Consider the following 17,578-nt stretch of genomic DNA (forward strand, 5'->3'; position numbering starts at 1 on the left):
GTTTATTGTGCAGTAAAAGACAACTGAAACACCCTGATTGGCAAACTCCCACATCTGTTGTCAACCTCACCATGTGGAAGTCCCAAAGGCATCCATACATTTCCAAAATTTGACTTTAGATGTCTCATGGTACCCAGATTCATCATGTCAGCAAATGGCCATTTGCATGCCTACAAACACAGCAGTTGTTGTAGACTCTTTTTTCCCTCATATACTCCTCTTTCAATCCTATCATCTCTAGGCTGTCATCTTGTTCAAGCCCCCATCATTTGCCTAGGCTACTGCAGTCACCTTGCACGTGCTTTTCCTCCTTCCATCCCATCCCACAGTTGAGAACATTCATCACAGCAGACAGAATGATCCTTGGAACATAAGTAGGGCTCATTGAAGATGCTTGGTGTTGCTAATTAACCACAGGGAGACACCTCTGCACACTCATCAGGACAACTTCAGCCAGAAAAATAAATGGTGTCAGCAAGGATGTGGAAACACTGGAAACCTGTGTGCTGTTGGTAGAAATGTAAAATAGTGCAGCTTCTGTAGAAAGAGCACAGTGGGTCCTAACACATGAAACAGAATTATCATCATGTGTCCTAGAATCCCACTTCTAGACATGCACACAAAAGAGCTAACACATGTGCTTGAACAGGCATTTGTACACCCATGTTTACACTGCATTCTTCACAATAGCTAAAAGGTAGAAATAGCCAAATGTTGATCGCTGGAGAAATGTGTGTGTGTGTGTGTGTGTGTGTACTAGCCTTTAAAGGGAATGAGGTTCTGATTCATGCTACAACATGGATGAACCCTTAAGACATCCTACTCAGTGAGATAAGCCAGAAACAGAGGGACAAAAGTTGCCTGATTCTATTTATATGAGGTACTCGGGTGTACCTAGAGTAGTCAAATTTCATAGACACAGAAAGTAGAATGGTGGTTCCCAGGGGCAGGGCAGTGGGTGGAGGAGAGGGGCTATTGTTCAGTGGGTGCAGTGATTTAGTATGGAATGGCGAAAAATTCTGGACATGGGTAGTGGTGACAGCAGCCCAACATCATGAATGTGTTCAGTGCCACTGAATTATACCCTTAAAATAGTTAAAATGGTAAATTTCATATATATTTTAGCACATTACTTTACATTACCATTTTTATCATAATATTTTTCTTCTCCAATGAGTTTAGATGTCACTACAGGTAAAGGCAAAACTCTTTTTGCATTACAAACACACAGCATTAGTAGACATGTCTATTTGTTGGAACAAAAAGAATTATCAGAAAGCAGGTGAAGTGAAGCTTTTCCCTGCTGGAATCTTAATGTGTTCTTTCTCTTTCCCCCTCAGGGTTTTTCTCAAAGTAGTTGCTGATCTATTGAAAATGGCTAGTGACCAAAGTGACCAATGGAATTCGAGGCAACAGTATCTGTGCTTCCTTCCATCCAGATGTGGAGCTAGCAGGCCTAAAGCATCTTAATGTCAGTCCCTGGCTTGCTCCAGCAGCAGCCCCTAGTGTCTACTTAAATGTCATCTTCTCTGGACTGGACTTGTAGCTCAGTGGTACAGCCTGTGCTTAGCATAAGTGAGGCCCTGGGGTTTGATCCCAGCAACACGCACACAGGCTCACACGACCACAGACGTAGAGTCATCATTTTCTTTTGGCGGTACTGGGATTTGAATTCAGGGCCTCATACTAGGTAGGCAGGCACTTTAGCACTCTACTACTTAAGCCACTCCACCAGCCCTTTTGTGTGATGGGTCTTTTCAAGATAGGGTCTCTCAAACTATTTGCCCGGGCTGCCTTTGAAACGAGATCCTCCTGATCTCAGCCTCCTGAGTAGCTTAGGATTATAGGCACCAGCACCTGGCTCCAAAGTCATCATTTTCAATGATATCTTCTTTGGCTGCCTATTTAAAATTTCATTTTATTTATTTATTTTTGGTGGTATTGGTGTTTGAACTCAGGGCCTCACACTTGGTAGGCAGGGGCTCTACCACTTTAGCCATGCCTCTAGCTATCCCCGCCCCCCTTTTTTTTGCTTTAGTTATTTTTTGGATAGGGTCTAGTGTTTTTTCCTGACTGACCTCAGACTGTGATCCTCCTACCTTCATAGCTGTGATCACAATTGAGTTGGGGTTGTTAGGTCTCTGCCATCCATAGGTAGATGGAAAGTCCTGAGGCTATGCAATCTTTAACCAGGTCCCCTGAAGCATAAACGCTTGTAAAAATTCCCCTGCTTGCAAAACTGCAACAAGTTCCTGTTCTTCAACTTGCAGTACATGCCAACCTGTTCCATCTGGTGATCACTGACAATCAGGGCCCAACAACCCAGTTGTTCTCTGAAACAGATACCCTCCCCCCTTTGATAGATGGTCCCTCCTATAAAGCCCACAACCCAATCTATCTGGGCTGCTGCACTCTGAACCCAAGAGAGTCAGCCCAGCAGTCTGTGCCCCTATAAATTTTTCTTTTCTACACATGGTGCGGTCTCTGTTTGGCAGTTCCTTACAGGGGTCTTACTAACTTTTTGCACAAATGCCCTTGAACCACCATCCTCCCAAACTCCACCCCCTGAGTAGCTGGGATTACAGGCAAGAGCCATCTATCCTCTTTTTAAAATAAAAAACAAACAAACTTTTTTTAGCCATAGACTCACTGTAGCCCAGGCTGGTCTCAAACTCAGCCTTCCAAGTAATGGGATTACAGACACTTCCGCAATGCCCAGTCATACTTAAAATTTTATCTTTCACAGTACAACCTTGCTTAATTGCATATAATTGACTTTTGTTTATTGTCTGCCACTAGAACGTAAGTGTGATGAGTAGATGTTTTATGCTTTCTGATATATGTGCCTGGTTCATCATAGCCAGTGTTCAGTTCAAATATTTTAAGGAGTAAATGAAATAATTCTGACTGTCCAAAGGGAAAAATAGGCATTTCAATTGTCAGCAGTGAACTGTCTGGGGAGTCATCCCTCTCCCTGAGTGAAATGTACACATACAAAACAAAACAAAAAAACTGTGCCTATAATTTTTAGTGGGTTCTTGGACTCTGAAGATCAGTCATGAGTCCCTGGTTAAAACCCTTTGACCAAAAGTAATTTGGCCAGGTATGGTGGTACACTATTGTAGTCAGCCCTTGGGAGATTGAGACAGGATTGTGAGTTCAGGGTCAGCCTGGGCTACATAGTGAGACTCTGTCACAAAAAAAGTAACTTAACTGCTGTGTCATTGGATGCTTCTCCAACAGTCTTTTGAGTATCTCCCCCTACCATATGTGTTATTACTCTTGAGTGTCCTGGGAGAATTGGAGCCTATTTACTGTGGCAAGTACAGTAAAACTGGCAGCAATAGTTCTGTTAAGAAAACACAAGTGTATGCCAAGCCCTGGTTCTTTATTACTGAGCCTGCTAATTCAGGTTCTCTTAGAGAAACTTCCACCAGTGAAAATGCAGAATGTGACTTGTCATGCCTCCACTAGAGAATTGAGATTTTTTCCCCAGTTGAGCCACTTTGGGTCAAATGCTCACAGATCTAAGCTGCTCCCTTTGAATAAACTTGGCTCCTTGGGAATGGCAGACTCCTTGCAGGTGACAGTGATCAGTTTAGAGGTTCTGTTAATACTGCTGTCCTCTGAGGCAGCAGAATCTGATCCTCAGAGAATCCCTTATGTAGAGTGTACCCGATGAGAACTGAAGGTGAGACTTTTTATAAAGGAAGGAGGCAGAGGGATAGGTGGAAAAGAGAGATGGTATCAGTCTTAGTTCATTTGGGCTGCTATATCAAAATACCTTAGACTGGACAATTTACAAAGAATTTGCTAGGCATCAGTGGCTCACGCCTATAATCCTAACTACTTGGGAGGCTGAGATTGGGAAGATCATTTGTCCAGGCCAGCCCACAAAAATAGCTTGTGAGATCCTATCTCCAAAAGAACCAGAGCAAAAGGCTGTTCGAATGGTTCAAGTAGTAGAGTGCCTGCCTAGCAAGCATGAGGCCCCGAGTTCAAAATAACCAGAGCAAAATGAACTGGAGGTGTGGCTCAAGTGGTAGAGCACCTGCTTTGCAAGTGCAAAGCCCTGATTTCAAACTCCAGTGGTTCCCCACCCCCCAAATTATTACTTATATTTCTGGAGGCTGGGAAGTCCAAGATCAAGATACCAGAAGATTGGGTGTGTGATGAGAGACTTTCCTGGTTGGTGGAAATATACAGGCTCCTTTATACCTCTTTCATAGGCATAATAATCCCATCCCTTATGGCAGAGTCTGCATGACTAATCACCTCCCAGAGGTCTCACCTCCTGTTACCATCCCTTAGGGAGTTAGGTTTCAACATAAGAAAGGGGGTGGGGGACACCCAAATATTCAGGCCATAGCAACATCCTAGGCGAAGGGTGGGGGAGGAGCAGGTACCACGCAGAGAGAGGGAGGGAATGGAGTAACAGAAGAGCCAGCTATCCATGGGGATGATTTGTAGCTTTATCAGAAAGGCTGTGGAGAAAACCAGGCATGGTGGTTCACCCCTATAATCCCAGCATTCAGGAGGCTGAGGCAGGAGGATTGCAAGCTCAGGGCCAGCTTGGCTACATAGTGAGATCCTGTTGCAAAAAGATAACAGGAAAAAAAAAAAACCTTTGGAGAGCAACTGAAGGGAGATGCTAGAATAAGATTTGTGTTCAGTGATTTCCCAGGAAGCAGTGAAGGATGGACTGGAGAGGCAAGAGAACCACTCAGGTCCTAAGAAATTATGGGCAAGGTGGTGTGGGCTGACAGGTGAGGAAAAAAGAAGGGAAGAGAGTGAAAGGGATTAAGGCAGACTGAATGATCAGATAATGATCAGATAATGGAAAGACTATGGAGGATGGCGGAGGAAGGAGGAAGATCCTAGAATAACTGTCAGGGTTCTGGCTTGGACAGCAAGGTGGCTACAGGCGCCATGTTCTTGGGAAGGAAATACAGATGGGGCATGGGCTTGAGGAACCTTTCTCAACAGGGTTCCACTGCATAAGTAAGCCCCAAAGCCCCAAGGCCTCATCTGAATGCACTGACCTCTGACCCCTGCCTCTAGAACACTGTTGTCATGCACCTCAGTCATCCTAGGGGGACTAAGAAAATAGACCCTCAGCCAGTAGCTCATGCTTGTAATCCTAGCTACTTGGGAGGATCATAGTTCAACGCCAGTCTGGACCAATAATTCACAAAACCCCACCTTCAAAATAACCAAAGCAAAATGAACTGGTGGCTCAAGTGGTAGAGTACCTGCTATGCAAGTGTGAAGTTCTGAGTTCAAATCCCAGACTCACCAAAAAAAAAAAAAAAGAAAGAAAGAAAATAGGCCTGAAGTCATTTCCTGTGGTTTACATGAAGAATTCCAGTTGAGAAGGTGTAGATAACTCAGGCCTGTGTCTGCTAAAGCCATGTGAGTGGGTAAGATTGTCCTGAGGACTGTGGAAGACTGAATTGTGTGAGTATCAAAGGATGAAGAGCGTGAGATGGAATTTAAAGGCTCAGGGAAATCCAGAGTACAGTGGTACAAGCTGTCATGGAAGCCAAGAAGAGCATCTATGAGGGTGTGTGTGTGTGTGTGTGTGTGTGTGAAGCTGGTTCCTAAAGTGTGGTTAGCAGTGCTAAAGGGAGGACATACAGGAAACATCTTAAATGGTGAGAGTTTTGTATTCATACACATTTACGTAGTAATGGAATAAAAGTAACCATAGCTAACAGTTACTATTTACCTACTTAGTTACTATTCACCATTTTCTATAGATAGTTAATATATATTATTAATATTAATATACAGTATTATAACATATTATATATATTAACATTATTTAATCCTCACAACAACCCTACAAGGTGGATGGTATATTACCCTCATTTAAAGATGAAGAAATTGAGGCACAAGAGTGGTCAATAACTTGCCAAAGGTTACAGAGCTAATAAAGACAGAGCTGGAATTTGAACCCAAGTGATTAGATTCTAGGACCCCTCCACTTTTTTTTTAAAGTTCTTTTTTTTTTTTTTTTTTTTTTTCACATTAAAAAGTTTTATTACAAAATTTAAAATGACAGTATGTTAACTTGAACAGCTAGGTTATGTAAGGTCTGAAAATTCTCCTTTTGATATTATCCAGTCTTCAAAACATGATTGATTGCATTTATATGCACCTTGCAGTTTCTTTAGACCTCTAACTGCTGGCTGGAGTTGAGCAAAGACATGGCTCAGTTTCCCTACAAAACAGATTGGAAATTAAATCTACTTTTTTAAAGTTCTTATGGTTTACTTTAATATAAAGATTCAATGTAAAGAAAATACCAAGTAGAACAAATGAATTTACTATCACAAAAATTGTGAAAGTGGCATATAAGTGTCTGACACACAGGACACTGTGCCCTGGCTGGCTGGTTACACTGGGAAATAATGAAAGAGCAGAGAACTAACTACATGGCTGTGGCTGTACGAGGTCACACATAAAGTGACAGTGCAGGACAAAAGGGACTGTTGGGATCACACTTTCCCATGCCTAGGTCAAACTGCATCCTTTCAATTCTGGGCCATTATCCAAGGGACAGACATCAGTCACAAAACATGCACACAGTATTAACTATTAACTGTCAAAAGCCTTTTTTGTCATTGGTGGGGATTCGATTCTTTAATAGTGTCCTGAAAGATTTACTGGGTTCTTTAAGTTCGGCCAAATTCTTCACCATTATTGCCATGGTTACATGCTAAATTACTTTCTTGATTGCATTTTGAACATTCCAGCAGCTGAGTACACCATAAATACTCCAGCAGGAGTTTTTAGTTCTCATTCTTATTTCTTTGGGGTCCCATGAGAAATACAAGAATCTAGCCTTATTGCTGAAATACATCTTGTTTAATGTCTTTCATGTCTGTCCCTGGTGTCTTACCAGCAAAAATAGTAGTGAAAACACTGTTAAGAGGAAGAAAAAGTAAAACAGGGAACACAAAGGGGAGAAAAAGAGAAGGGTACTGAACAAGGATGGGGACACCTTGAATCAGTCACAAGAGCCTCCTGGGCACCAGAGCTAAAGTCATGACAATAGGTGACAGTGGGCAGGCAGCAGCAAGCATGGGAGGTCCTCACGTTCTTGCTGGCACTCCCCGGGAGGCCTTCTGCTTCTTTCAAGTAGCATCTCCTTGGGGGCATTTGTCCTCAGTACCCCCAAAAAGGCCATGTGCCATCCCAGACTCTCTAGCCTCCTGCCTCCATTTGCCAATCTTCATGGTATTTTGGCAGGATTGGATCACAGGTCTACACAGCTGTCAGGGCTGCTGGAATCAATCTGAAATTTACTCAGACCGACTTCTGCACTGAAGGAAGAGGACAGGCCCATTGCTAGCAGGCACAAATAGGGTTAGGTTGATAGGAAGGACTCCATCTTCACTCGCCATCACTAAGCTTTGCCTGCTAGCCTGAGAATCTGCCTCACTGGGTGTCATTGGTGTCACTTGGGATTCCCAGCAGCTTCCCTTCCTCTCTACAGGCCCCTCCTTTCAGCCCGAGATACTGTGACTCCAGTACTGGAACTTTTGGGCCTTTGTCTTGCTTTTTAACTGTTCTTTATGGAAAATTTCAAACATGCACAAAAAACCAGAAATGATTGTAATGAATCTTCACCCTCATCCCTCTGCTGCTGGTACATCACCTGTCTCTAAGGACTCTACTGTGAAGCAAATCCTTAAATATTTTAGATTACGTCTCAAAAAGAACTCTCCAGTGCGGGGGGTGGCATAAGGAAAGGGTGAAGGAGGGCAAGTATGGTGGAAGTATTTTGTACTCATGTATGAGAATGGAACAATGCCATCTGTTGAAACTGTTCGGGGGGAGGGGGAATTAGGAGGATGATGGAGGAGGTGAATCTAATAAGATATATACTATAAGCACCTTTGTGACTGTCACAATGCACCCCCAGTACAACTATAACATGCTAATAAATAAATAAAAATGTATCTAGTGCAAAAGTTATTTAAAACTAGATTTTTGTGTGTAAAATGTTGCACGCACATAGGCATTTTCCAGGAAAAATGTCCAAAGCTTTCATCAGATTTTATCCTTTTTTTAAACAAAACTATTCAGATAATAACCCCCCTCCTACTCTCCCAAAAGAAAGAATGAACTGCCATCAAGAGCAAACAGCAGACATAGGAAAGTAAGAAAAAACATTGTGCTTAGGAGATCATCGGCTTTGAACTAAAGGTTAGAAAAGTATTACTGGCCAGGTGCTGGTGGCTCACACCTGTAATCCTAGCTACTCAGGAGGCAGAGATCAGGAGGATCATGGTTTAAAGCCAGCCCAAGCAAACAGTTCTCAAGACCCTATTTATAGGGTTTCACAAAATGGGTCTGGTGGAGTGGCTCACATGGTAGAGCACCTGCCTAGCAAGTGTGAGGCTCTGAGTTCAAACTCCGGTACCTCAAACCACATATGCATGAGGAGTTTGAACTCAGAACCTTGCTAGGTAGGCACTTTACAATTTGAGTCACTCTACCAGCCCAAGGAGTCAAGTTTTCTTAGGACTAATATTTTTCTTTTTGAAACAGAGTCTAACTATGCAGCCCAGGCTATTCTCCACCTCTTGATTCTCTTGCCTTAGCCTCTCCAGTGCTGGGATTACAGGTATGTACTACCATGTGCAGCAGGCTCAATAGTTCTTAAGAAGTATCTTCTTTGTACCGGGACCATATTACACTCTTTTGGAAGTATTTTTCAGAAACTTGTTTCTTAGAAATGATTTTGGGGGGTGTGTGTGGCTCAAGTGCTAAAGTGCCTGAGTTCAAACCCCAGTACCTAAACCACCCTTCCCCTCAAAAAAAGAGGGCTGGGGGTGTGTCTTAAGTGGTAGAGTGCTTATAGAACAAGTATGAAGCCCTGAATTCAAACCCCATAGGACCAAAAAAATTTATTTTAGCTGCTGGGTGTATATATAGAGCAATAAATTTCTACCTTAAAAGTTTTGAGTGTTAAATGCCTCCAAAGGCAATGAAAACTAAAGAGCAAGCAACATCACTTAAAGGTGTGTACACAATGTCAATATGCAGTTACCATGACAGCTTTCCAAACCGACCTCCACCTGCCCAGTGAAGCAAATCTGTGAGAGGATCAGAGGAAGAGTCAGTGAACAATCACTTCACTGAGAATATGAGCTCAGAAGCATCAAATATGGGCACAGATCTGCTCACAATTGCCAGCGTTCAAAACGCCAGGGAAGGGGAGAAATGACCCAAACATTGTATGCACATATGAATAAAAAAAAAAAAAAAGAACCCCCCCCCCCCACAAAAAAAAACCAAAAACGCCAGGGAAAACATCACTTCCTAGAACGTGTGACTAACCTAAAGAATATTCAGAAGCCAACATGTAGACTGGTAAAATAACTAGGTTATTGTAAGAAAACAGACATAAAATACACATTATTTTTTTTTTATTTTTCAAAGAAAAGAAATCTGTGTTAAACAATCAAGTTGCAAGTACATAAACCAAACAACTTAAAAAAAACGCAACACAGAACCTTGCAGATTGTTAACAGACTCTACTAGACTGTCAGTCAAATAAGGGCTGGACTAGATGAACAACAAGAAAAAAATCTCTTTCAACACTGACAGTGACAGATAATAGAACAGCTGCTTTCCCACTTGCGTGCTTCTGTGTGCACCTGCATGAGTGCCCAGGAGAGGCTGTGATGGGAGGAGAGGGAGGACAGGAATGCACAATAAAATCATTCAAGTCAGTGACGTCCAGCATTAAGACAGTATGGGCAACCTTCACTAAGTTAAAAAAATACATCTTCAGAAAGATGAATGCATTGTGAAAACAGTTTTGTTGTTATTCAAAAGCCACGAGTGCATAAAAAATAAGAAAGTGTTAGGTGGAAGCACTGTGTTCCTTATCCAGGTGATAAGTGGAACAGACTTCTGTCACCACAGAGAGGAGTCCGGGGAAGGCGATACTTGTCTTACCCCGCAGATTCTCTCCTGTTGGGAAGAGGTTTTGCTGTTTCAGAAGGAAAAAGTTAAGCGAATACAAAGCAATCCAGGAACTAGTCTACTGCTAAATTCAAGCAAATGTGCTGGTGTCACTGAAGATGTAGTCGAGAGTTTAAATCGGCCAGACAACTTGGGTCACGGATCAAACTCTTACCATGTGGAGAAGTGGCTGAGTGTGAGGCCGATGATGCTTACCACTCTTGGGGGCTTCAAGTCCTTCCAGTGCACAAGGAAAAAACATATCAACACATCCCAGATTTAGTGCTAACGCTGGCACTGTAAACTCCAGAATTCCAGAAGTGATTTGTTTTACTCCTTTTATTTCCTTTATGTCTGATTTTGGGGGGGGGGCGGTAGTGGTGTTGGGGATGAAACTCAGGGCCTTGTGCATGCTAGGCAAGCACTCTATCACTGAGCTCCATCCTCCACCCTTAATGTTTGAATTTAAACAGAGTTCCATAAAACTTCAAGTGCAGCCAAGGAAAGCACCTTGTTCCTGCAGTGCCAATGAACTGTTCTCGCATTTGCACCCTAAAGCAAGTGCCACTGTCCTCATCACTTGTTAAGATGCATGCTCTAGAACTGTAAAATTCAGCACTGACTGTTGACTTTGAGGAGGGAGATGTAGCCCTTGGGAGGTGGTCAACAAGCTCCAGTGCTTGGACCCCAAGAAAAGGTGGAGACCCCTTGCTTTGGCTCATTTGGAAATAATGGGCTCTTTTATAGTTCAGTGTTTTCACTAGTGGCAGGGAAAACTGAAAGCAATTAATATTTTATTTTTAACAGTTGTATCTGAAATTTCCATTTATAATTATCATGCATTGTTTCAGTAATAAGAATGAAGAGACATGATGCTGTATTACTCTAATTATTTGGAGATACATCTTGTATTAATTTAGCTCACTAATGTGATGACTTTGGGCTCTCAGATGTGTAATTTCTAGCCATACTGTCTACTCAAAAGCACACACACCTCTCTTCTAAGTGGATAATAACCCAATGTTTAACACCCTTTCAAGTTATATTAACTGAATATTATTTTATTTAAACCAGGCTTTGTGTTTGCAGTACAATTTATTACACGAATAGTCCATAGCTGGTATAGTTCCTGAAAGCATGTTATAACTAAGAATATGCTACACATTAAGACATTAAATGTACATAAAATTCCAAAAATACAAACTTTTCCCTCAATATTCCTGTTGTTTCCTGGCATTTGGTGCTAGAGAGTGGAGGTCTGAGGCAGACACTCCTGTCTTCTAGTGGGCAACACCTTACTTTTGACTGGATGCCGTGAGAATTGTGAAGGATTTTCATCTTCTACCTCTGGTAGTTTAAACATCTCTCCAGTGAAGTGCTTAGCTGCTGGTCTCTTGCCCTTTTTTTTTGGTGGGGGGTGAGCTGGAAGACTGTGAGTCCTTTCAATCTTTGTAAATACAGATTTTCACTCTGATCAGGAAATATTTCATCTTTATAGTTGATAATAGTTTTGTCAGTATAGTCTTACCATTAGAAAAATAAACAAACACCAGCTACTGTTCTATTTTTCAATTTCCTTCCCCATTTAAAATTGTTTCTTTTGGAAAAAGAAAGTCTCTAGTTTATCCTTGACATAACTGATTGGGTTTTTAGAGCATCAATACCATTCTTTGCTTCCAATGTGAGTTTTTATTTACTATTAAAGTTTCTGGCTTCCTTGAAGTCTTGCTATTTCCTTTCTCATTTTCTTCCATTTCCTGTTCCTCTCAACCCATCCTCATCTTAAGATAACATAGTATTGTTGCATAGAAGCAAATCTTCTGTTCTTTCAATTATGACAGAGAGTCCTAAACATGTCTTGTTTCCTGTGGCACAGTACAGCACTTTCAAGACCATTCTGGAGAATGTTCATGTCCCTTGATTCAGTCCCATTTCTTATGTCTCCTTTTTCCCCCCTCCGTACTCCTGAAATGTGGTTCTTTCTTTCCAGACCCTGTCCACTTGTCAAATCCTTCTTTCAGTCAAGTCCCTGGATGATGGTGGGTGATGTATGGATTTCTAAGTCCAAGTTCTACTTTACCATGCTTTCCTTCCCTCTGCCTGGTGTTGGACCTCTGAACAAACATCATACAGGAAAAATCGCAACGCCTGCATTCTGCTACCGAGGCATCACTGTGGCTGCCTGCGCTCAAGAGCTCATCCTCAGAACGCACTGAGTGTTCACCAGTCTCTCTGCTTCCTGCCCAGGTTTTACCTCTAGGATTTAGAGTTTGGGGCTCAGTGAAGAAGTATGTTGGGGGAAAGGAAGACAGGCTGGGTTCCAGAACCTTCTCTTCAAGACACACCATCTGACTAAGAGGTTTGGGCAGTTATTTCTCTGAACCTGACTAAGGAGACAGATGTGGTAGGGGAGGAAGACAGATAGTAAATAGCTTTCACATTTTTAATGGCAGGGCTGCCATTTCATAAAGTGAAGCCTGGGACTGAGCTGTGACCTGGAAGGTTTTGCCCCAATCCACCTCCACATGCCTCATAAATTCTCAAATCCTTCTATACTCTAGAATTGAAATGTGGTCTTCTGTGTCTGTATGGGTGTCTTTTCTGAGAAGACCGGAGCAGCTCATTGGGGGCTTCTGCTAACCAGATGTCTTTTATCAGATGCAGTTCTATTGGCTTTTTTAAGAATCTAAATTTTCCCAGCTATGATATGAAGGAAAGCGTCTGGACTAGTTCTCTAGTCCTAGTTGACCTTGGATGAACTCTTTAATTAATCTCAGGGCTTTAATTTCCTTCTTAGTAAAATGAGGGAATTTGGCTAGATTACCCGAGTCACCTATAACCGCTAACAAGCAGATAAATATGTCTTGACAAAAAAAACCATAAAAAACCCTGCAAATGACAAATACGTGTCTTTTGCTACATGAGTGCTTTAGTCTAAACACTATGTAAAAATCCTCCACTACCAAAATTAAAAACCAGAAGAAAAAAACCTGAGCATGTAATTGTGACATAGGCAAGGAACCCTTTCCATGTGAAGTGATGGCTCTAAGTCTAAACGGGTGCAGCTCGTAAAAGAATCGACTTTTACTAAAGTAAACTGGCAGGAGCACCTGCTCATTAAGGTAGCGAACAGGAAACAGATTACTTGATGGATAAAGATGGAAGGTTCTTAGTTGGCAGAAAATGTTACACTCACTCAGAAAGCCACCAGGATTTCTAGGAACTAGTGAATGGTATCAAGTGAGTAACAAATTAGTAAAGAGTATGTATAAGTGGAATGAGATATGGCTTGAGAAACAGGCTATTTCTCAAATAAATAGAAACTTTTACATTGTTTAAAAGTTAAACAGACCTTTTTGGGCTTGAAGGAAGCCATTTTTTTCTGAGGTACTGCACTGGATTTAGAATCAGCAGCTCTCTAACTTACTAGCTCTGTTGGACTTTGGGAAGTTAAATTAACTTATCCGAGCACTGGTTTCTACGTAAGGTGGGAACAATTAGATGCACTTTACAGAACCGTTATGCAAATTAAACGAGAGTATGAAACCCTGTGAGGTCAGAGAAAGCCCTTTCATACCCTTAGTCAGATCTGAACCTTCTAGAACCTTTTCTTTGAACAAATCAGTAATGTTAGAGTAAAATGCAAATTAATCAGTTATATTAACCGTAAAGTATTTAGAAGCTAAGTGGTGTAAGAGGATCTACTTAATGATGTGCATGGCAGAGGAATTACTAGGCATCTACCCATTATCCAATGATTTTTTGGTCTTAAGTATTTCCTGAATGGTTAATTTCAACATAAGCTGCATTAGATAAATAATAAAGCATTTTAATTGAAAGTAATAATCTGATTCTGATCAATAACTACACATGGGGGACTGGAATCCTTGACTATGAAGAAACACAAGTGCTCAAAGCCATAATAACTGTGGGCAACCTTCCTCAGAGGAGGGCTGGGAAACCCTGTGAGGTCAGAGGCAGGAGCTTCCAGAGATGTTGGTTTATCCCCATCTTCAGAAAGGGAGTGCAGCTGTAGGTTCCTACCAACTCACCTTATGCTTTAATTAAACTGATTCATTCATATGGGAAAATACAAGAAATCTTCACCTAATAACACTGCCTGAACTGAAATGAAAAACTGAATGTTTTTCTTTTAATACACACAGTTAAATATTTACCCTCAAAGTGAACTCATTTAAAGACACATGAATTTGAAACTTTCAACATAGTCTCTCTTTTTTGACAGTACTGGGGTTTGAATTCAGGACCTCAAGCTTGCTAGGCAGGTGCTTTACTGCTTGAGTCATTCCGACAGCTCAACATATTCTCTACAGAGCTGTCCACAGATTCTAAATATGTGTGGCCTTAACTGAGGCTCATCCACAGAAAATGAGGCAACTGTTTTGAAGGCATCATTGTCTGTATTCGTTGATGCCTAAAGGTTACTAGCTCAACATTTTTTAGCAATCCATATCTCATAAAAGCAGCAAAGTGATGAATGTTTGGTAAGGATACTTAAATATCCTATTTATTTAAGTAGTAATGATGTGGCCACTGTTGGCCAAAACCAAGAAAAATAGTCAACATTCCCCTGTCTAGAGATAGCAAAATAATTTCGGAAATTTTAGAACTTGAAAATTCAAGAAAAATCTAACATCTAAAGAGGGCATCCCAGTATAACGAGAACACTAAATGAGAAGATTGACTATCTGACCTTTGGGAATTAGGAATTCTGCATCCTAGTCTTCACACTTCCTAGCTGAAACTTTGATTCCTCAGCCACTGTTCACCTTGGAGATAGTCCATTCCACTGACCTCGCTTTAGGGCCGAGGACAGCGACACCGGAATTTGCCCAGGTGAGTAGTGCAGGAGGCCTACATATCTTTCAACTATAGCAAGAGGCTTCAGTTTTTACACAAATGTTACTTTGTTCATTCTCTGTGCCCATGAGCAAGATGGTGGTGCTTGATGCTTTTAATAAGACTGAATTAAAATAAAAATCAAAGTAACATAATTTCACATTTCTTCAAATACCATTTATTGGTCAGGGCAGAGTAATGCAGGATAAAATCCAAGGAAAGCTAGAAAATGCCGTGTGACAAAGGAAACCTTTTTTTTCCCCCCACAGCTTTGGTTAGGTTCTTCCATAATATTCTGTTGGGTTTTTTTTTTTCAAACACACAAGCCAATGGAAAAACTGACCATACAGCCCCTGAGGCCTCTGTTCTTCCGTTGCTTGTTTTTGTTCATGTGTGAGGTATCAGGGTTTGAGTGAGCTGGAGGTAGAATTCTTGGGCATGAATGTGTTAACTTGACCAGATTATTGGTTTTGGTTTCTTCTTCAAGTTTAATAGTTTAGGGAGAAATAATGTCCACAATGGAAGAAATAAGTGGTATGATGCAGATTAGATGAGTAACAGTATTATCCAAAGTTTTAAGTAACAAAGCCAACATGTACTGCCTGCTTACGGTGTACCTGGTCCTGTGTCACTCCCTTCGTATTTAGCTGGATCACGCCATCAAGCTGACACCCTACTAGTTCTGTCCAACTGTGTACTCCCAGCAGGGAGGCTGGCTGGATTCTGAGGAGGTGCTACCTGTAGCTCCTTTCAGGACAGGTACAGTGCTGCTGGGTGGGTTTCCCAGGGGAGAACACATACAGCACCCTGACTCCTCATGCAGGACCCAGAGGCAACTGTTATCTAGGTGAACCTGGGAATTTTTTTTTTTTCAGTACTAGGGATTGAACCCAGGGCTGTGCCCATGCCACGCAAAGCACTCTATTACTGAGCTATGTCCCCAACCCAAACTTGTGAATTCTTGGTATTCGTTCCAACTGTGGAACACAAAAACCAAAAGGAGGGTGGAGAAAGTGCTCCGATCCTCCCCCTCTTCCTTCCCTCAGGATTCTCCTTTCTCTTGCTTAGGCCAAATGCAGAAAATCATGGTCTCCAGAGGGGATGACATAGAGCTAACTACAAAGACAAACCACAGCCTCATCAGAACTCCATCTAGAATGAGCTCTTTTGCATTTCCTCTGAAGCTGCGTGTGGTAGTACATGCTATAATCATGGTTCTCAGGAGCCTGAGGCAGGAGGATTCTGATTTGAGGTCAGCTGGGCTACACTGCAAGAACCTGTTTCAAAAACCAAAGTCTCTGAGGACAGGTATGGCATGCACATAGACAGCACTGCACCATGTTAGCAGGCTTACCAGGCTTTACCTGATGTTCACTTAGAAAGTGTGTGTGTGTGTGTGTGTCTGTGTGTGCACATACACGTATTTACAGTAGGGAAAGTACCTAGCACAATGGATGACACATGACAGCACTTGATGAAAAAGTTTTCTTCCTCACTCGTGTCCTTCAGGAGGCAGTGACAGCTGCTTTCAGGACCTCAGCAACAGTTCCTTGGTTCCTGCAGGCAGTGTAACTGGAGGCTTGCCTGCCCGATTTTTAGTACAATTCACTTCTGACTTCTAGGGATTTAGAATACATCTAAATAACAGATAACAAATTTGAGGCAGAATTGGTTACTGAGCTGATGAAAAGCCTCAACCAACAGAAAGACGACAACTTCTGCATCAGTTATTGCTACTTTTGGAAATATTAAAATCTGGAAAGATCCCAGTGATTCCTAATGGCAATGCCTTCTTGCATCTCGTTAGAACAGAAACAGAGATTTTATTTAAGTAGGCTGCAGCCTCTGCCAATAGGTCACCTGGGTCACGTTTCATTTTAAGTGGAGAACGTACAAGAAAGTGACCATTTAATTCCCACAAACAAAATATCCTTTGGGTGGTCAGCAAACTAAAGGAAGTGGTACCAAATGTTTTGTGTCACTTTTTCTTAATCAAACCCTTAAAATCGCTACAAGAAACCACGACAGAATGGTATGCGATATCAAGTCGTAACACTGATCATTATTATATGTTATTTACATACAGATTGAGAGATACCAAAACTAACCTCTACTCAGGAAAAAGAAACTAGTAAGCAAAACTATAAATGTGTAGTAACTCGAAAGGGAACAACAGTAGACCATAAGGCAGCATTGGTTGAGTCTTCTCTGGTAAAGTGTCGCGTATTTCAATGACCAGTGAATGAGTTTAAAAGCAATTAATTAAAATAAATACTAAAATAATGCTCTGAATAAGAAATAGGACTGACTTTAGGGCTCCTACAAAACAACTTTGCATTGGAATTTTAATTTGGGGTTAGAAAGCTCACAAAGGACAGTCTTTCCTCGGATGTAAAACGAAGACACGAGAAAGTACCGTTAACTAGCACTCTTTGGGCTCCCTTTTCACTTATTGTTGCTTTTGGAGTAGTTATCGGAGAATTCTGCTGATGTTTAAATAGCACGTGGTCAGGTTGGGTTTTACCTGAGTGAAATGACTTCAAACTGCACGAAGAACCTCTCCCGTAGCGCTGGTTTTACGACTCGGTCCTTACCTGCTGGGTTGCCTCAGTCAGTGTCCCAAGCAATGGTGCTAACCTAAAATAACGATCTACTCTCGCTGCAAAAGTCAGACTTTGATAAAAATATTTCAGTGCTCTTTAACAAATGCATTTGGAGATTTGTTTTCTTTGTAACT

The 17,578-nt window shown here is 41.6% G+C and overlaps 1 protein-coding gene across 1 annotated transcript in view; it reads left to right on the forward strand.

The window, feature by feature from the left end:
- The window catches only part of Inip (INTS3 and NABP interacting protein), a 39,668-nt gene extending 23,974 nt beyond the window's left edge, over positions 1–15,694 (forward strand). Inside the window, exon 7 of the mRNA XM_020170839.2 lies at positions 11,972–15,694. The gene's annotated coding sequence lies outside the window, so the exon portion shown is untranslated. The remainder of the gene's footprint in view (positions 1–11,971) is intronic.
- The last annotated feature ends 1,884 nt before the right edge of the window (positions 15,695–17,578 follow it).

This window comes from Castor canadensis, chromosome 13 (assembly GCF_047511655.1).
Source record: "Castor canadensis chromosome 13, mCasCan1.hap1v2, whole genome shotgun sequence".
NCBI classification, from domain to species: domain Eukaryota; kingdom Metazoa; phylum Chordata; class Mammalia; order Rodentia; family Castoridae; genus Castor; species Castor canadensis.